At 44.6% G+C, this 21,060-nt stretch overlaps 2 long non-coding RNA genes and 1 pseudogene across 6 annotated transcripts; all 3 read left to right on the top strand.

The window, feature by feature from the left end:
* LOC127919333 (glucagon receptor-like) overlaps nt 1–21,060 on the top strand; it is a 72,456-nt pseudogene that overhangs the window by 20,789 nt on the left and 30,607 nt on the right.
* On the top strand, nt 3,367–4,053 carry LOC127919332 (uncharacterized). 2 transcript variants are annotated; one of them, XR_008102572.1, is made up of 3 exons: nt 3,367–3,421; nt 3,623–3,778; nt 4,006–4,053. It is a non-coding gene; the product is annotated as an uncharacterized LOC127919332 (long non-coding RNA). The 2 variants fall into 2 exon arrangements; XR_008102571.1 differs by having other exon boundaries at nt 3,862–4,048.
* LOC127919331 (uncharacterized) lies at nt 13,331–15,892 on the top strand. 4 transcript variants are annotated; one of them, XR_008102569.1, is made up of 3 exons: nt 13,331–13,397; nt 15,259–15,298; nt 15,779–15,892. It is a non-coding gene; the product is annotated as an uncharacterized LOC127919331 (long non-coding RNA). The 4 variants fall into 4 exon arrangements; XR_008102570.1 differs by lacking the exon at nt 15,259–15,298 and adding an exon at nt 15,179–15,218; XR_008102567.1 differs by lacking the exon at nt 13,331–13,397 and adding an exon at nt 14,952–15,018.

Genomic DNA, 21,060 nt, shown 5'->3' with positions numbered 1-21,060 from the left:
CAGGTGTCCCTGGCTATCTGTTTACTGACTGTCTGTCCCCCAGGTGTCCCTGGCTATCTGTCCCCCAGGTGTCCCTGGCTATCTGTTTACTGACTGTCTGTCCCCAGGTGTCCCTGGCTATCTGTTTACTGTCTGTCTGTCCCCAGGTGTCCCTGGCTATCTGTTTACTGACTGTCTGTCCCCAGGTGTCCCTGGCTATCTGTTTACTGACTGTCTGTCCCCAGGTGTCCCTGGCTATCTGTTTACTGACTGTCTGTCCCCAGGTGTCCCTGGCTATCTGTTTACTGACTGTCTGTCCCCTGGCTAGGTGTCCCTGGCTGTTCCTGCTATCTGTTTACTGACTGTCTGTCCCCAGGTGTCCCTGGCTATCTGTTTACTGTCTGTCTGTCCCCAGGTGTCCCTGGCTATCTGTTTACTGTCTGTCTGTCCCCAGGTGTCCCTGGCTATCTGTTTACTGTGGCTATCTGTTTACTGTCTGTCCCCCAGGTGTCCCTGGCTATCTGTTTACTGTCTGTCTGTCCCCCAGGTGTCCCTGGCTATCTGTTTACTGTCTGTCTGTCCCCAGGTGTCCCTGGCTATCTGTTTACTGACTGTCTGTCCCCAGGTGTCCCTGGCTATCTGTTTACTGTCTGTCTGTCCCCAGGTGTCCCTGGCTATCTGTTTACTGACTGTCTGTCCCCAGGTGTCCCTGGCTATCTGTTTACTGACTGTCTGTCCCCAGGTGTCCCTGGCTATCTGTTTACTGACTGTCTGTCCCCAGGTGTCCCTGGCTATCTGTTTACTGACTGTCCCCCAGGTGTCCCTGGCTATCTGTTTACTGACTGTCTGTCCCCAGGTGTCCCTGGCTATCTGTTTACTGACTGTCTGTCCCCAGGTGTCCCTGGCTATCTGTTTACTGACTGTCTGTCCCCAGGTGTCCTGGCTATCTGTTTACTGACTGTCTGTCCCCAGGTGTCCCTGGCTATCTGTTTACTGACTGTCTGTCCCCAGGTGTCCCTGGCTATCTGTTTACTGACTGTCTGTCCCCAGGTGTCCCTGGCTATCTGTTTACTGACTGTCTGTCCCCAGGTGTCCCTGGCTATCTGTTTACTGTCTGTCTGTCCCCAGGTGTCCCTGGCTATCTGTTTACTGACTGTCTGTCCCCAGGTGTCCCTGGCTGTCCCTGACTGTCTGTCCCCAGGTGTCCCTGGCTATCTGTTTACTGTCCCCCAGGTGTCCCTGGCTATCTGTCTGTCCCCCCAGGTGTCCCTGGCTATCTGTTTACTGTCTGTCTGTCCCCAGGTGTCCCTGGCTATCTGTTTACTGACTGTCTGTCCCCAGGTGTCCCTGGCTATCTGTTTACTGACTGTCTGTCCCCCAGGTGTCCCTGGCTATCTGTTTGTCTGTCTGTCCCCACCCTGTGTCTGTCCCCAGGTGTCCCTGGCTATCTGTTTACTGACTCTGTCTGTCCCCAGGTGTCCCTGGCTATCTGTTTACTGACTGTCTGTCCCCAGGTGTCCCTGGCTATCTGTTTACTGAGGTGTCCCTGGCTCTGTTTACTGTCTGTCTGTCCCCAGGTGTCCCTGGCTATCTGTTTACTGACTGTCTGTCCCCAGGTGTCCCTGGCTATCTGTTTACTGACTGTCTGTCCCCAGTTGTCCCTGTGGCTATCTGTTTACTGACTGTCTGTCCCCAGGTGTCCCTGGCTATCTGTTTACTGTCTGTCTGTCCCCCAGGTGTCCCTGGCTATCTGTTTACTGACTGTCTGTCCCCAGGTGTCCCTGGCTATCTGTTTACTGACTGTCTGTCCCCAGGTGTCCCTGGCTATCTGTTTACTGTCTGTCTGTCCCCAGGTGTCCCTGGCTATCTGTTTACTGTCTGTCTGTCCCTGGCTAGTTTACTGACTGTCCCTGGGCTATCTGTTTACTGACTGTCTGTCCTGTCTGTCAGGTGTCCCCTGACTGCTATCCCTGTTTACTGTCTGTGTCTGTCACTGTCCCCAGGTGTCCCTGGCTATCTGTTTACTGTCTGTCTGTCCCCAGGTGTCCTGGCTATCTGTTTACTGACTGTCTGTCCCCAGGTGTCCCTGGCTATCTGTTTACTGTCTGTCTGTCTGTCTGTCTGTCCCCAGGTGTCCCTGGCAGGTGTCCCTGGCTATCTGTTTACTGACTGTCTGTCCCCAGGTGTCCCTGGCTATCTGTTTACTGACTGTCTGTCCCCAGGTGTCCCTGGCTATCTGTTTACTGACTGTCTGTCCCCAGGTGTCCCTGGCTATCTGTTTACTGACTGTCTGTCCCCAGGTGTCCCTGGCTATCTGTTTACTGACTGTCTGTCCCCAGGTGTCCCTGGCTATCTGTTTACTGTCTGTCTGTCTGTCCCCAGGTGTCCCTGGCTATCTGTTTACTGACTGTCTGTCCCCAGGTGTCCCTGGCTATCTGTTTACTGTCTGTCTGTCCCCAGGTGTCCCTGGCTATCTGTTTACTGTCTGTCTGTCCCCAGGTGTCCCTGGCTATCTGTTTACTGACTGTCTGTCCCCAGGTGTCCCTGGCTATCTGTTTACTGACTGTCTGTCCCCAGGTGTCCCTGGCTATCTGTTTACTGACTGTCTGTCCCCAGGTGTCCCTGGCTATCTGTTTACTGACTGTCTGTCCCCAGGTGTCCCCAGCTAAGCCATTAAAGGCGTTGATGCAGAGATGGGTGATGTACACGGAGGAGTGTAGCCGCAATCACAGCCGAGAACCGGCGCTCACTGGTGAGAAACACACGCCTGCACGCACACTCACACCATAACCACCGTGTAGCACCGTGCATTATGGGAACATGAAGGTCCTCCGTTCTGCTCTCCCGGTGAGGGTTGGCTGTGGCAGCAGATACAGGGTAGCCTAGTGGTTAGAGCGTTGGACTAGTAACCCGAAGGTTGCAAGTTCAAACCCCCGAGCTGACAAGGTACAAATCTGTCGTTCCAAGGCTGTCATTGAAAATATGAATTTGTTCTTTAACTGACTTGCCTGGTAAAAAAATATATAAAAAATAAACATGTCTATCCTTCATTCCAGGAAGATATTCCCTCCCTCTTCACAGATCTGATTGGACAGGAAGTGTTCCGATCAACAGTAATTGTTTCCCCCAGATAAAGAGATGTTCTGTCACTGTTTCCTGTAGGTGTTGTGTGTAACAGGACCTTTGACATGTATGCCTGCTGGCCCGATGGACTCGCCAACTCTACTGTCAGTGTGTCCTGTCCCTGGTACCTGCCCTGGCACCACAAAGGTGAAGGTTGATGCTGATTGGTTGGTTGATTGGTTTGTTGATTGGTGAATAGCTTGTCTATCACGTTCAATAAATACCAAACTCACGTCAAATATCTGAAACTTCTGTCAGGTTAGTGTGATAGGTAGTGTGATAGGTAGTGTGATAGGTAGTGTGATAGCTAGTGTGATAGGTGTGATAGGTAGTGTGATAGGTAGTGTGATAGGTAGTGTGATAGGTAGTGTGATAGGTAGTGTGATAGGTAGTGTGATAGGTAGTGTGATAGGTAGTGTGATAGGTAGTGTGATAGGTAGTGTGATAGGTAGTGTGATAGGTAGTGTGATAGGTAGTGTGATAGCTAGTGTGATAGGTAGTGTGATAGGTAGTGTGATAGGTAGTGTGATAGGTAGTGTGATAGGTAGTGTGATAGGTAGTGTGATAGGTAGTGTGATAGGTAGTGTGATATGTAGTGTGATAGGTAGTGTGATAGGTAGTGTGATAGGTAGTGTGATAGGTAGTGTGATAGGTAGTGTGATAGGTAGTGTGATAGGTAGTGTGATAGTAGTGTGATAGGTAGTGTGATAGGTAGTGTGATAGCTAGTGTGATAGCTAGTGTGATAGGTAGTGTGATAGCTAGTGTGATAGGTAGTGTGATAGGTAGTGTGATAGGTAGTGTGATTGGTAGTGTGATAGGTAGTGTGATAGGTAGTGTGATAGGTAGTGTGATAGGTAGTGTGATAGGTAGTGTGATAGGTAGTGTGATAGGTAGTGTGATAGCTAGTGTGATAGGTAGTGTGATAGGTAGTGTGATTGGTAGTGTGATAGGTAGTGTGATAGGTAGTGTGATAGCTAGTGTGATAGGTAGTGTGATAGCTAGTGTGATAGGGTAACACGTCTGCTTGGGTCAGTGAATAACAGTCTACCTGTAATGTGTGTCTGTTCCAGTCCAGCATGGTTCGGTGTACAGGGAGTGTGACGCGGACGGCCAGTGGGTTCCCCAGAAGAACACGAGCGAGTGTGATGCTAATGATCCTGCTCAGGTGAAAATGATGTGTCACTTGTGAGTGAGGCTCGGGAAATGCTGTGGATAAAATATCGTCATAGAGACATGATGGGAAGGATGTATAGAATTGATTTGTGTTTTTCATCAGTGTGAGTGTACTGAGGTGTGTAGGCTAAATGTACAGACCATTCAGAAGGTATTCAGACCCTTTACATTTTTCCACATTTTCCGACGTTACTCATCAATCTACCTACACACAGTACCCCATAACTGTCAGTAAGAGTGTCCATGATTGAGTCTTTGAATGAAGAGATTGAGATAAAAAACTGTCAGGTGGAGTGTTTGTTGCAGCTCGTTCCAGTCGTTAGCTGCAGCGAACTGAAAAGACGCTGTTACAAGGTATGACGCTACCAGCTCGGCACACCTGTATTTGGGGAGTTTCTCCCATTCTGCTCTGCAGATCCTCTCAAGCTCTGTCAGGTTGGATGTGGAGCGTCGCTGCACAGCTATTTGCAGGTCTCTCCAGAGATGTTCTATCAGGTTCAAGTCCGGGCTCTGGCTGGGCCACTCAAGGACATTCAGAGACTTGTCCCGAAGCCACTCCTGCGTTGTCTTGGCTGTGTTCTTAGGGTCGTTGTCCTGTTGGAAGGTGAACCTTTGACCAGTCTGAGGGCCTGAGCGCTCTGGAGCAGGTTTTCATCAAGGATCTCTCTGTACTTTGTTCCGTTCATCTTTCCTTCGATCCTGACTAGTGTCCGACTTTTTGCCACTGAAAAACATCCCCACAGGCTGATGGTGCCACTACCATGCTTCACCATAGGGATGGTGCCACTACCATGCTTCACCATAGGGATGATACCAGGTTTTCTCTAGATGTGACACTTGGCATTCAGGCCAAATAGTTCAATCTTGGTTTCATCAGGCCAGAGAATCTTGTTTCTCGCGGTCTGAGAGTCCTTTAGGTGCCTTTTGACAAACTCCAAGTGGGCTTCATGTACCTTTCACTGAGGAGTGGCTTCCATCTGGCCACTCTACCATAAAGGCCTGATTGGTGGAGTGCTGCAGTGATGGTTGTCCTTCTGGAAGGTTCTCCCATCTCCACAGAGGAACTTTGGAGCTCTATCAGAGTACCATTGGGTTCTTGGTCACCTCCCTGTCCAAGGCCGGGCAGCCAGCTCTAGGAAGAGTATTGGTGGTTCAAAACGTCTTCCATTTAAGAATGATGGAGGCCACTTGTTCTTGGGGACCTTCAATGCTGCAGACATTTTCTTGGTACCCTTCCCCAGATCTGTGCCTCGACACAATCCTGTCTTGGAGCTCCACGGACAACTCCTTTGACCTCATGGCTTGGTTTTTGCTCTGACATGCACTGTCAACTGTGGGACCTTATATAGACAGGTGTGTGCCTTTCCAAACCATGTCCAATCAATTGAATTTACCACAGGTGGACTCCAATCAATGGAAACAGGATGTACATCAATTTCGAGTGTCAGAGCAAAGGGTCTGAATACTTATGTAAATGTAATATTTCTGTTGTATATCTTTAATAAATTTGCAAGAAATTCTAAAAACCTGTTTTTGCTTTGTCATTGGTATTGTGATGTCATTATGGGGTATTGTGATGTCATTATGGGGTATTGTGATGTCATTATGGGGTATTGTGATGTCATTATGGGGTATTGTGTGTAGATTGATGAGGAAAACATTTAATTTAATACATTTAAAAATAATGCTGTAATGTAACAAAATGTGGAAAAAGTCAAGAATTCTGAATACTTTCCCAATGCAATGTTTGTTATTGTTTCTGTGTGTGTGTGTGTGTGTGTGTGTGTGTGTGTGTGTGTGTGTGTGTGTGTGTGTGTGTGTGTGTGTGTGTGTGTGTGTGTGTGTGTGTGTGTGTAGCCTCACTATGGTCAGATCCTCAAGAAGTTCCGGACCATGTACACTGTGGGCTACTCTCTGTCTCTGGGGGCTCTGGTGTTAGCGCTTGGAATCCTGATCACTTTCAGGTAACACACACACACACACACACCCAGAGAGACACACACACTGAGACATACACACACACCCAGAGAGACACGCACACCGAGACACACACACACACACACACACACACACACACACACACACACACACACACACACACACACACACACACACACACACACACACACACACACACAGAGACACACACACACACACACACACACACACACACACACACACACACACACACACACACACACACACACACACACACACACACACACACACACACACACACACACACACACACACACACACACACACCCACACACACACACACACACACACACATACAGACAGACAGAGACACACACAGACACACACACACACACACACACACACACACACACACACACACACACACACACACACACACACACATAGACACACACACAGAGAGAGAGAGATACACACACAAACACTGAGACAGCCTGTAGGATTGGTGTTAATGCTTGGCACCATGATCAGGTAACATTCACCTCATGACCGTAAAGAGGAAAGACAGACAGACACCATGTCCTCTCAGCCACCCACCATGTCCTCTCAGCCACCCACCATGACCTCTCAGCCACTCAGCCACCCACCATGACCTCTCAGCCACTCAGCCACCCACCATGACCTCTCAGCCACTCAGCCACCCACCATGACCTCTCAGCCACTCAGCCACCCACCATGACCTCTCAGCCACCCACCATGACCTCTCAGCCACTCAGCCACCCACCATGTCCTCTCAGCCACTCAGCCACCCACCATGACCTCTCAGCCACCCACCATGACCTCTCAGCCACCCACCATGACCTCCCAGCCACCCACCATGTCCTCTCAGCCACCCACCATCAGCCACCCACCATGTCCTCTCAGCCACCCACCATGTCCTCTCAGCCACCCACCATGTCCTCTCAGCCACCCACCATGACCTCTCAGCCACCCACCATGACCTCTCAGCCACCCACCATGTCCTCTCAGCCACCCACCATGTCCTCTCAGCCACCCACCATGACCTCTCAGCCACCCACCATGTCCTCAGCCACCCACCATGTCCTCTCAGCCACCCACCATGTCCTCTCAGCCACCCACCATGTCAGCCACCCACCATGTCCTCTCAGCCACCCACCATGCCTCTCACCACCCACCATGACCTCTCAGCCACCCACCATGTCCTCTCAGCCACCCACCATGTCCTCTCAGCCACCCACCATGACCTCTCAGCCACCCACCATGTCCTCTCAGCCACCCACCATGTCCTCTCAGCCACCCACCATGTCCTCTCAGCCACCCACCATGTCCTCTCAGCCACCCACCATGTCCTCTCAGCCACCCACCATGTCCTCTCAGCCACCCACCATGTCCTCTCAGCCACCCACCATGTCCTCTCATCCACCCCACCCATGTCCTCTCTCCCACCCAGCCACCCACCATGTCCTCTCAGCCACCCACCATGTCCTCTCAGCCACCCACCATGTCCTCTCAGCCACCCACCATGTCCTCTCAGCCACCCACCATGTCCTCTCAGCCACCCACCATGTCCTCTCAGCCACCCACCATGTCCTCTCAGCCACCCACCATGTCCTCTCAGCCACCCACCATGACCTTGAATGGACATGTCAGTGAAGCAAGGTAGCTCCACTGACCTTACTGTTTGGCCACCTATTGACAGTAACCATACAGATATACATATTCGAATTCCATAACCTTTCACCTTTGTTATATTACCTCTGCTGTAGTTGACATTCCCCCTAACAGGAAGCACACTGCCCCCCTCCCCTTACTACAGGAAGCTCCACTGTATGAGGAACAACATCCACATGAACCTGTTTGCATCCTTCATCCTGCGTGCTCTGTCCATCCTGATAAAGGACGCCATGTTAGAGGCTCCCAGCGTCAACATCGGACAGGACCAGGATGTTACAGACTATGAGGTGGAGTGGCTCGTCAACAACGAGGTGTGTTGTTGTTGTTGTTTGTCTGAAAGGGTCGTGGTCAAAAGTAGTGCCGTTCAACAACGAGGTGGGTGTGTTGGGTTGACCAGGGTGAGGTAAAGAGTCCAGTCAACAACAGGTGTTGGAGGGTGGGTTTGACCAGGGTGAGGTAAAGTGGCCAGTCAACAACAAGGTGGGTGTGTTGGGTTGACCAGGGTGAGGTAAAAGTCAGTCAACAACAAGGTGAGTGTGTTGGGTTGACCAGGGTGAGGTAAAGAGTCAGGTTAACAACAAGGTGAGTGTGTTGGGTTGACCAGGGTGAGGTAAAGTGGCCAGTCAACAACAAGGTGGGAGTGTTGGGTTGACCAGGGTGAGGTAAAGTGGCAGGTTAACAACAAGGTGAGTGTGTTGGGTTGACCAGGGTGAGGTAAAGTGGCCAGTCAACAACAAGGTGGGTGTGTTGGGTTGACCAGGGTGAGGTAAAGTGGCAGGTTAACAACAAGGTTGGTGTGTTGGGTTGACCAGGGTGAGGTAAAGTGGCAGGTCAACAACAAGGTGAGTGTGTTGGGTTGACCAGGGTGAGGTAAAGTGGCCAGTCAACAACAAGGTGGGTGTGTTGGGTTGACCAGGGTGAGGTAAAGTGGCCAGTCAACAACAAGGTGGGTGTGTTGGGTTGACCAGGGTGAGGTAAAGAGTCCAGTCAACAACAAGGTGGGTGTGTTGGGTTGACCAGGGTGAGGTAAAGAGTCCAGTCAACAACAAGGTGGGTGTGTTGGGTTGACCAGGGTGAGGTAAAGAGTCCAGTCAACAACAAGATGGGTGTGTTGGGTTGACCAGGGTGAGGTAAAGTGGCAGTCAACAACAAGGTGGGTGTGTTGGGTTGACCAGGGTGAGGTAAAGAGTCCAGTCAACAACAAGGTGGGTGTGTTGGGTTGACCAGGGTGAGGTAAAGAGGCAGGTTAACAACAAGGTGGGTGTGTTGGGTTGACCAGGGTGAGGTAAAGTGGCAGGTTAACAACAAGGTGGGTGTGTTGGGTTGACCAGGGTGAGGTAAAGTGGCCAGTCAACAACAAGGTGGGTGTGTTGGGTTGACCAGGGTGAGGTAAAGTGGCCAGTCAACAACAAGGTGAGTGTGTTGGGTTGACCAGGGTGAGGTAAAGTGGCCAGTCAAGAACAAGGTGGGTATTTTGAGTTGACCAGGATTATAAGGGTTTGATCTCTGAAGCATTGTTTAGCCATACTGGAGGATTATAAGGGTTTGATTTCTGAAGCATTGTTTAGCCATAGTGGAGGATTATAAGGGTTTGATCTCTGAAGCATTGTTTAGCCATACTGGAGGATTATAAGGGTTTGATCTCTGAAGCATTGTTTAGCCATAGTGGAGGATTATAAGGGTTTGATCTCTGAAGCATTGTTTAGCCATAGTGGAGGATTATAAGGGTTTGATCTCTGAAGCATTGTTTAGCCATAGTGGAGGATTATAAGGGTTTGATCTCTGAAGCATTGTTTAGCCATAGTGGAGGATTATAAGGGTTTGATCTCTGAAGCATTGTTTAGCCATAGTGGAGGATTATAAGGGTTTGATCTCTGAAGCATTGTTTAGCCATAGTGGAGGATTATAAGGGTTTGATCTCTGAAGCATTGTTTAGCCATAGTGGAGGATTATAAGGGTTTGATCTCTGAAGCATTGTTTAGCCATACTGGAGGATTATAAGGGTTTGATCTCTGAAGCATTGTTTAGCCATACTGGAGGATTATAAGGGTTTGATCTCTGAAGCATTGTTTAGCCATAGTGGAGGATTATAAGGGTTTGATCTCTGAAGCATTGTTTAGCCATACTGGAGGATTATAAGGGTTTGATCTCTGAAGCATTGTTTAGCCATAGTGGAGGATTATAAGGGTTTGATCTCTGAAGCATTGTTTAGCCATAGTGGAGGATTATAAGGGTTTGATCTCTGAAGCATTGTTTAGCCATACTGGAGGATTATAAGGGTTTGATCTCTGAAGCATTGTTTAGCCATAGTGGAGGATTATAAGGGTTTGATCTCTGAAGCATTGTTTAGCCATAGTGGAGGATTATAAGGGTTTGATCTCTGAAGCATTGTTTAGCCATACTGGAGGATTATAAGGGTTTGATCTCTGAAGCATTGTTTAGCCATAGTGGAGGATTATAAGGGTTTGATCTCTGAAGCATTGTTTAGCCATAGTGGAGGATTATAAGGGTTTGATCTCTGAAGCATTGTTTAGCCATAGTGGAGGATTATAAGGGTTTGATCTCTGAAGCATTGTTTAGCCATAGTGGAGGATTATAAGGGTTTGATCTCTGAAGCATTGTTTAGCCATAGTGGAGGATTATAAGGGTTTGATCTCTGAAGCATTGTTTAGCCATAGTGGAGGATTATAAGGGTTTGATCTCTGAAGCATTGTTTAGCCATAGTGGAGGATTATAAGGGTTTGATCTCTGAAGCATTGTTTAGCCATAGTGGAGGATTATAAGGGTTTGATCTCTGAAGCATTGTTTAGCCATAGTGGAGGATTATAAGGGTTTGATCTCTGAAGCATTGTTTAGCCATAGTGGAGGATTATAAGGGTTTGATCTCTGAAGCATTGTTTAGCCATAGTGGAGGATTATAAGGGTTTGATCTCTGAAGCATTGTTTAGCCATAGTGGAGGATTATAAGGGTTTGATCTCTGAAGCATTGTTTAGCCATAGTGGAGGATTATAAGGGTTTGATCTCTGAAGCATTGTTTAGCCATAGTGGAGGATTATAAGGGTTTGATCTCTGAAGCATTGTTTAGCCATAGTGGAGGATTATAAGGGTTTGATCTCTGAAGCATTGTTTAGCCATAGTGGAGGTTTGATCTATTGTTTAATAGTGGAGTTATGATCTCTGAAGCTTGTTTATCCATACTGAAGCATTGTTTATCCATACTGGAGGATTATAAGGGTTTGATCTCTGAAGCATTGTTTAGATGATGCATAGTGGAGGGCTGCTGGTGGAAGGCATTATAAACCTGGGTTTGATCACTGAAGCATTGTTTAGCCATAGTGGAGGATTATAAGGGTTTGATCTCTGAAGCATTGTTTAGCCATAGTGGAGGATTATAAGGGATCTATTTGTTTGATCTAGTGGGATATACCAGGGGGGGAAGACAGTTAGTTAAATATGTAGAGTCAGTCTTGAGGTTGGGTGTATAGATATAGTCATCTGTTATTATAGATATAGTCAGTCTCAGGGTTAGGTTAGTAGAGATAGTGAGATATTATAGAGATAGTCAGTCTCAGGGTTAGTTAGTAGAGATATTATAGGATTCAGTCTCAGGGTTAGATCTAGTGAGCATTGTTTAGTCAGTCATAGGGTTAGGAGATATTATAGAGATAGTCAGTCTCAGGGTTAGTTAAGAGGTTATAGATAGTCTCTGAAGCATTGTTTAGAGATAGTGGAGGATTATAAGGGTTTGATCTCTGAAGCATTGTTTAGAGATAGTGGAGGGTTATTAGTAGGTTTATCTCTGAAGTCATTGGGTTAGTTAGTAGAGATATTATAGAGTTAGTCAGTCTGAGGGTTGTTAGTAGAGATATTATAGGATTATCTCAGGGTTTGATTAGTAGAGCCATAGTGGAGATATTATAGAGATAGTCAGTCTCAGGGTTGTTATAATAGCCATATTATAGGATCTCTGAAGCATTGTTTAGCCAGTCTATAAGGGTTTGTTAGTAGAAGCATTGTTTAGTCAGTCTCAGGGTTAGTTAGTAGAGATTGATCTCTGATAGTCAGTCTCATTGGAGTAGAGATTTATAGATAGTCAGTCTCAGGGTTAGTTAGTAGAGATATTATAGAGATAGTCAGTCTCAGGGTTAGTTAGTAGAGATATATAGAGATAGTCAGTCTCAGGGTTGATCTCTGAAGCATTGTTTAGCCATAGTGGAGGGTTATTATAGAGGGTTTGATCTCTGAAGCATTGTTTAGAGATATTATAGAGAGGTCAGTCTCAGGGTTTGATTAGTAGAGATATTATAGATTAGTCAGTCTCAGGGTTAGTTTATAGATATCTCTGAGAGATATTATAGAGATAGTCAGTCTCAGGGTTAGTTAGTAGAGATATTATAGATATTATAGGGTTAGATATTATAGAGATAGTCAGTCTCAGGGTTAGTTAGTAGAGATATTATAGAGATAGTCAGTCTCAGGGTTTTAGAGAGATATTATGAAGCATTGTTTAGTTAGTAGAGATATTATAGAGATAGTCAGTCTCAGGGTTAGTTAGTAGAGAGGATTATAGAGTTTGATCAGTCTCAAGCATTGTTTAGCCATAGTGGAGAGATTATCTCAGGGTTTGATTCTGAAGCATTGTTTAGCCATAGTGGTCTCAGGGTTATTATAGAGGGTTTGATCTCTGAAGCATTGTTTAGCCATAGTGGAGATATTATAGAGGGTTTGTCTCAGGGTTGTTAGTAGAGATATTATGAGATAGTCAGTCTCAGGGTTAGTAGTTATTATAGCCATAGTGGTCTCAGGGTTATTAGTAGAGATATTATAGAGATAGTCAGTCTCAGGGTTAGTTATAGAGATATTCTAGAGATAGTCAGTCAGTCAGGGTTAGTTAGTAGAGATATTATAGAGATAGTCAGTCTCAGGGTTAGGTAGTAGAGATATTATAGAGATAGTCAGTCTCAGGGTTAGTTAGTAGAGATATTATTTAGTCAGTCTCAGGGTTAGTTAGTAGAGATATTATAGAGATAGTCAGTCTCAGGGTTAGTTAGTAGAGATATTATAGAGATAGTTAGTCTCAGGGTTAGGTAGTAGAGATATTATAGAGATTTGAGTCTCAGGGTTAGTTAGTAGAGATATTATAGAGATAGTCAGTCTCAGGGTTAGTTAGTAGAGATATTATAGAGATAGTCAGTCTCAGGGTTAGGTAGTAGAGATATTATAGAGATTTCAGTCTCAGGGTTAGGTAGTAGAGATATTATAGAGATAGTCAGTCTCAGGGTTAGTTAGTAGAGATATCTAGAGATAGTCAGTCTCAGGGTTAGGTAGAGATGTTTAGAGATAGAGATAGTCAGTCTCAGGGTTAGGTAGTAGAGATATTATAGAGATAGTCAGTTCTCAGGGTTAGTTAGTAGAGATATTATAGATATAGTCAGTCTCAGGGTTAGTTAGTAGAGATATTATAGAGATAGTCAGTCTCAGGGTTAGGTAGTAGAGATATTATAGAGATAGTCAGTCTCAGGGTTAGTTAGTAGAGATATTATAGAGATAGTCAGTCTCAGGGTTAGGTAGTAGAGATATTATAGAGATAGTCAGTCTCAGGGTTAGTAGTAGAGAGGATTATAGAGATAGTCAGTCTCTGGGTTAGGGTAGAGATATTATAGAGATAGTCAGTCTCAGGGTTAGTTAGTAGAGATATTATAGATATAGTCAGTCTCAGGGTTAGTTAGTAGAGATAGATATTATAGGGAAACCAGGTAGTAGAGATAGTCAGTCTCAGGGTTAGTTAGTAGAGATATTATAGAGATAGTCAGTCTCAGGGTTAGTTAGTAGAGATATAGATATAGTCAGTCTCAGGGTTAGTTAGTAGAGATATTATAGAGATAGTCAGTCTCAGGGTTAGTTAGTAGAGATATTATAGATATAGTCAGTCTCAGGGTTAGTTAGTAGAGATATTATAGAGATAGTCAGTCTCAGGGTTAGTTAGTAGAGATATTATAGATATAGTCAGTCTCAGGGTTAGTTAGTAGAGATATTATAGATATAGTCAGTCTCAGGGTTAGTTAGTAGAGATATTATAGAGATAGTCAGTCTCAGGGTTAGTTAGTAGAGATATTAGAGAGATAGTCAGTCTCAGGGTTAGTTAGTAGAGATATTATAGAGATAGTCAGTCTCAGGGTTAGTTAGGGAGATATTATAGAGATAGTCAGTCTCAGGGGGTTAGTAGAGATCTCAGGGTTAGTTAGAGATAGTCAGTCTCAGGGTTAGTTAGTAGAGATATTATAGAGATAGTCAGTCTCAGGGTTAGTTAGTAGAGATATTATAGAGATAGTCAGTCTCAGGGTTAGGTAGTAGAGATATTATAGAGATAGTCAGTCTCAGGGTTAGTTAGTAGAGATATTATAGAGATAGTCAGTCTCAGGGTTAGTTAGTAGAGATATTATAGAGATAGTCAGTCTCAGGGTTAGGTAGTAGAGATATTATAGAGATAGTCAGTCTCAGGGTTAGGTAGGAGGAGATAGTCAGTCTCAGGGTTAGTTAGTAGAGATATTATAGAGATAGTCAGTCTCAGGGTTAGTTAGTAGAGATATTATAGAGATAGTCAGTCTCAGGGTTAGTTAGTAGAGATATTATAGAGATAGTCAGTCTCAGGGTTAGGTAGTAGAGATATTATAGAGATAGTCAGTCTCAGGGTTAGTTAGTAGAGATATTATAGAGATAGTCAGTCTCAGGGTTAGGTAGTAGAGATATTATAGAGATAGTCAGTCTCAGGGTTAGTTAGTAGAGATATTATAGAGATAGTCAGTCTCAGGGTTAGTTAGTAGAGATATTATAGAGATAGTCAGTCTCAGGGTTAGGTAGTAGAGATATTATAGAGATAGTCAGTCTCAGGGTTAGGTAGTAGAGATATTATAGAGATAGTTTTTTATTTATTTTTTTATTTTTTTATTTAAAAAAAAAAAATTTTTATAGTCAGTCTCAGGGTTAGGTAGTAGATCTATTATAGATATAGTAGGTCTCAGGGTTAGGTAGTAGAGATATTATAGATATAGTCAGTCTCAGGGTTAGTTAGTAGAGATATTATAGAGATAGTCAGTCTCAGGGTTAGGTAGTAGAGATATTATAGAGATAGTCAGTCTCAGGGTTAGGTAGTAGAGATATTATAGAGATAGTCAGTCTCAGGGTTAGGTAGTAGAGATATTATAGAGATAGTCAGTCTCAGGGTTAGGTAGTAGAGATATTATAGAGATAGTCAGTCTCAGGGTTAGTTAGTAGAGATATTATAGAGATAGTCAGTCTCAGGGTTAGGTAGTAGAGATATTATAGAGATAGTCAGTCTCAGGGTTAGTTAGTAGAGATATTATAGAGATAGTCAGTCTCAGGGTTAGGTAGTAGAGATATTATAGAGATAGTCAGTCTCAGGGTTAGGTAGTAGAGATATTATAGAGATAGTCAGTCTCAGGGTTAGGTAGTAGAGATATTATAGATATAGTCAGTCTCAGGGTTAGGTAGTAGAGATATTATAGAGATAGTCAGTCTCAGGGTTAGGTAGTAGAGATATTATAGAGATAGTCAGTCTCAGGGTTAGGTAGTAGAGATATTATAGAGATAGTCAGTCTCAGGGTTAGGTGTAGTAGATATTATAGAGATAGTCAGTCTCAGGGTTAGGTAGTAGAGATATTATAGAGATAGTCAGTCTCAGGGTTAGTTAGTAGAGATATTATAGAGATAGTCAGTCTCAGGGTTAGTTAGTAGAGATATTATAGATATAGTCAGTCTCAGGGTTAGGTAGTAGAGATATTATAGAGATAGTCAGTCTCAGGGTTAGGTAGTAGAGATATTATAGATATAGTCAGTCTCAGGGTTAGGTAGTAGAGATATTATAGATATAGTCAGTCTCAGGGTTAGGTAGTAGAGATATTATAGATATAGTCAGTCTCAGGGTTAGGTAGTAGAGATATTATAGATATAGTCAGTCTCAGGGTTAGTTAGTAGAGATATTATAGAGATAGTCAGTCTCAGGGTTAGGTAGTAGAGATATTATAGATATAGTCAGTCTCAGGGTTAGTTAGTAGAGATATTATAGATATAGTCAGTCTCAATGGTTAGTTAGAGAGATATTATAGATATAGTCAGTCTCAGGGTTAAGTAGAGATATTATAGATATAGTCAGTCTCAGGGTTAGTTAGTAGAGATATTATAGAGATAGTCAGTCTCAGGGTTAGTTAGTAGAGATATTATAGATATAGTCAGTCTCAGGGTTAGGTAGTAGAGATATTATAGAGATAGTCAGTCTCAGGGTTAGTTAGTAGAGATATTATAGATATAGTCAGTCTCAGGGTTAGTTAGTAGAGATATTATAGATATAGTCAGTCTCAGGGTTAGGTAGTAGAGATATTATAGAGATAGTCAGTCTCAGGGTTAGGTAGTAGAGATATTATAGATATAGTCAGTCTCAGGGTTAGTTAGTAGAGATATTATAGATATAGTCAGTCTCAGGGTTAGGTAGTAGAGATATTATAGATATAGTCAGTCTCAGGGTTAGTTAGTAGAGATATTATAGAGATAGTCAGTCTCAGGGTTAGGTAGTCTATTCGTTTTTGTGTGTTTAATGTGCTTCTCTCTGCAGGTGCCCCTCTGATCTTCCTGGTGCCCTGGGTGATGGTGAAATACCTGTATGAAAATGAGGAGTAAGTGCCTGCATGAGTGAGTGAGTGCCTGCATGAGTGAGTGAGTGCCTGCATGAGTGTGTGAGTGCCTGCATGAGTGAGTGAGTGCTGCATGAGTGAGTGAGTGCCTGCATGAGTGAGTGAGTGCCTGCATGAGTGCCTGCATTAGTGAGTGAGTGCCTGCATGAGTGAGTGACTGAGTGCCTGCATGAGTGAGTGAGGGCCCTCCCGGTGTACGAGTGCCTTCACAAATGTGTCACTCTCTTTCTCCCTCACCAATGTTTCTCTGACCCAATGTGTTCCTGACCCTATGTGTCCCTGACCCAATGTGTCCCTGACCCAATGTGTCCCTGACCCAATGTGTCCCTGACCCAATGTGTCTCTGACCCAATGTGTCCCTGACCCAATGTTTCTCTGACCCAATGTGTCCCTGACCCAATGTGTCCCTGACCCAATGTGTCCCTGACCCAATGTGTCCCTGACCCAATGTGTCCCTGACCCAATGTGTCCCTGACCCAATGTGCCCTGACCCAATGTGTCTCTGACCCAATGTGTCTCTGACCCAATGTTTCCCTGACCCAATGTTTCCCTGACCCAATGTGTCCCTGACCCAATGTGTCCCTGACCCAATGTGTCCCTCACCTATGTGTCCCTGACCCAATGTGTCTGACCCATGTGTCCCTGACCCAATGAGTCCCTGACCCAATGTGTCCCTCACCTATGTGTCCCTGACCCAATGTGTCTCTGACCCTATGTGTCCCTGACCCAATGAGTCCCTGACCCAATGTGTCCCTCACCTATGTGTCCCTGACCCAATGTGTCCCTGACCCAATGTGTCCCTGACCCAATGTGTCTCTGACCCTATGTGTCCCTGACCCAATGTGTCCCTCACCTATGTGTCCCTGACCCAATGTGTCCCTGACCCAATGTGTCCCTCACCTATGTGTCCCTCACCTATGTGTCCCTGACCCAATGTGTCTCTGACCCAATGTGTCCCTGACCCTATGTGTCCCTGACCCAATGTGTCTCTGACCCAATGTGTCTCTGACCCAATGTGTCCCTGACCAAATGTGTCCCTCACCTATGTGTCCCTCACCTATGTGTCCCTGACCCAATGTGTCTCTGACCCAATGTGTCCCTGACCCTATGTGTCCCTGACCCAATGTGTCTCTGACCCAATGTGTCTCTGACCCAATAAAATAAAAACAAAATAACTTCTAGTTCAAACCAGTTCTGACTAGTACTACTGGTTCAAACCAGTCCTGAGTAGCACTACTGGTTCAAACCAGTTCTGACTAGTCCTACTGGTGATAGAACCTCTAGTTCAAACCAGTTCTGACTAGTACTACTGGTTCAAACCAGTTCTGACTAGTCCTACTGGTGATAGAACCTCTAGTTCAAACCAGTTCTGACTAGTACTACTGGTTCAAACCAGTTCTGAGTAGTACTACTGGTGATAGAACCTTTAGTTCAAACCAGTTCTGACTAGTACTACTGGTTCAAACCAGTTCTGAGTAATACTACAGGTGATATAACCTCTAGTTCAAACCAGTTCTGACTAGTACTACTGGTTCAAACCAGTTCTGAGTAGTACTACTGGTTCAAACCAGTTCTGACTAGTACTACTGGTTCAAACCAGTTCTGAGTAGCACTACTGGTTCAAACCAGTTCTGACTAGTACTACTGGTTCAAACCAGTTCTGAGTAGTACTACTGGTTCAAACCAGTTCTGAGTAGTACTACTGGTTCAAACCAGTTCTGAGTAGTACTACTGGTTCAAGCCAGTTCTGAGTAGTACTACTGGTTCAAACCAGTTCTGAGTAGTACTACTGGTTCAAACCAGTTCTGAGTAGTACTACTGGTTCAAACCAGTTCTGAGTAGTACTACTGGTTCAAACCAGTTCTGAGAAGTACTACTGGTTCAAACCAGTTCTGAGTAGTACTACTGGTTCAAACCAGTTCTGAGTAGTACTACTGGTTCAAACCAACTGTTTAACAGTCTGATGGCCTTGAGATAGAAGCTGGTGATGCAATGATGCATGACTGATGACACCTGCAATATTTTTAGAGACAAGGAATGGAGAGGTCAGACAGCCTGCTCTCTCCAAGTGAAAATCCCTGCAGTGTTCCTTGGAGGATCCTGGTCAATTTAGCAGAAGATTTATAGTCAAAAGCTGTGACCTAAAACCATTTAGCGGTTGACGGGAATGTCTGTTTTGAACACAGGCAGGTTAGTAAACCAGGAAACCTCCTGCGATGTGTAATGCAGGAAACCTCCTGCAATGTGTAATGCAGGAAACCTCCTGTAATGCAGGAAACCTCCTGTGATGTGTAATACAGGAAACCTCCTGCGATGTGTAATGCAGGAAACCTCCTGCGATGTGTAAACCAGGAAACCTCCTGCGATGTGTAATGTAGGAAACCTCCTGCGATGTGTAATGGAGGAAACCTCCTGTGATGTGTAAACCAGGAAACCTCCTGTGATGTGTAAACCAGGAAACCTCCTGCGATGTGTAATGGAGGAAACCTCCTGTGATGTGTAATGCAGGAAACCTCCTGTGATGTGTAATCCAGGAAACCTCCTGCGATGTGTAATGGAGGAAACCTCCTGCGATGTGTAAACCAGGAAACCTCCTGTAATGCAGGAAACCTCCTGTGATGTGTAATGCAGGAAAGCTCCTGCGATGTGTAATATAGGAAACCTCCTGCGATGTGTAATGCAGGAAACCTCCTGTGATGTGTAAACCAGGAAACCTCCTGTGATGTGTAATGGAGGAAACCTCCTGCGATGTGTAATGCAGGAAACCTCCTGCGATGTGTAATGGAGGAAAACTCCTGCGATGTGTAATGCAGGAAACCTCCTGCGATGTGTAATGGAAGCTTCCAACACTTAGAACCGAGATGATTACACTCAGAGGACAGGAGAACATCCCCAAGAAGATCAACTGTCTCTTACGGTCCTTACCTCTCAATTCTCTACTCTCTATGGGACTATAGTACCCTACTATAAACTCTCTATGGGACTATAGTACCCTACTATAAACTCTCTATGGGACTATAGTACCCTACTATAAACTCTCTACGGGACTATAGTACCCTACTATAAACTCTCTATGGGACTATAGTACCCTACTATAAACTCTCTATGGGACTATAGTACCCTACTATAAACTCTCTTAGGGTTACTGTACTATAGTACCCTACTATAAACTCTCTATGGGACTATAGTACCCTACTATAAACTCTCTATGGGACTATAGTACCCTACTATAAACTCTCTATGGGACTATAGTACCCTACTATAAACTCTCTATGGGACTATAGTACCCTACTATAAACTCTCTATGGGACTATAGTACCCTACTATAAACTCTCTATGGGACTATAGTACCCTACTATAAACTCTCTATGGGACTATAGTACCCTACTATAAACTCTCTATGGGACTATAGTACCCTACTATAAACTCTCTATGGGACTATAGTACCCTACTATAAACTCTCTATGGGACTATAGTACCCTACTATAAACTCTCTATGGGACTATAGTACCCTACTATAAACTCTCTATGGGACTATAGTACCCTACTATAAACTCTCTATGGGACTATAGTACCCTACTATAAACTCTCTATGGGACTATAGTAAACTCTCTATGGGACTATAGTACCCTACTATAAACTCTCTATGGGACTATAGTACCCTACTATAAACTCTCTATGGGACTATAGTACCCTACTATAAACTCTCTACTATAAACTCTCTATGGACTATAGTACCCTACTATAAACTCTCTATAAACTCTCTATGGGACTATAGTACCCTACTATAAACTCTCTATGGGACTATAGTACCCTACTATAAACTCTCTATGGGACTATAGTACCCTACTATAAACTCTCTATGGGACTATAGTACCCTACTATAAACTCTCTATGGGACTATAGTACCCTACTATAAACTCTCTATGGGACTATAGTACCCTACTATAAACTCTCTATGGGACTATAGTACCCTACTATAAACTCTCTATGGGACTATAGTACCCTACTATAAACTCTCTATGGGACTATAGTACCCTACTATAAACTCTCTATGGGACTATAGTACCCTACTATAAACTCTCTATGGGACTATAGTACCCTACTATAAACTCTCTATGGGACTATAGTACCCTACTATAAACTCTCTATGGGACTATAGTACCCTACTATAAACTCTCTATGGGACTATAGTACCCTACTATAAACTCTCTATGGGACTATAGTACCCTACTATAAACTCTCTATGGGACTATAGTACCCTACTATAAACTCTCTATGGGACTATAGTACCCTACTATAAACTCTCTATGGGACTATAGTACCCTACTATAAACTCTCTATGGGACTATAGTACCCTACTATAAACTCTCTATGGGACTTAGTACCCTACTATAAACTCTCTATGGGACTATAGTACCCTACTATAAACTCTCTATGGG

Source organism: Oncorhynchus keta, unplaced genomic scaffold, assembly GCF_023373465.1.
Source record: "Oncorhynchus keta strain PuntledgeMale-10-30-2019 unplaced genomic scaffold, Oket_V2 Un_contig_1636_pilon_pilon, whole genome shotgun sequence".
NCBI lineage: Eukaryota > Metazoa > Chordata > Actinopteri > Salmoniformes > Salmonidae > Oncorhynchus > Oncorhynchus keta.
The sequence above is the reverse complement of the archived record's forward strand: the minus strand, read 5'-3'. Positions and strand labels throughout refer to the sequence as shown.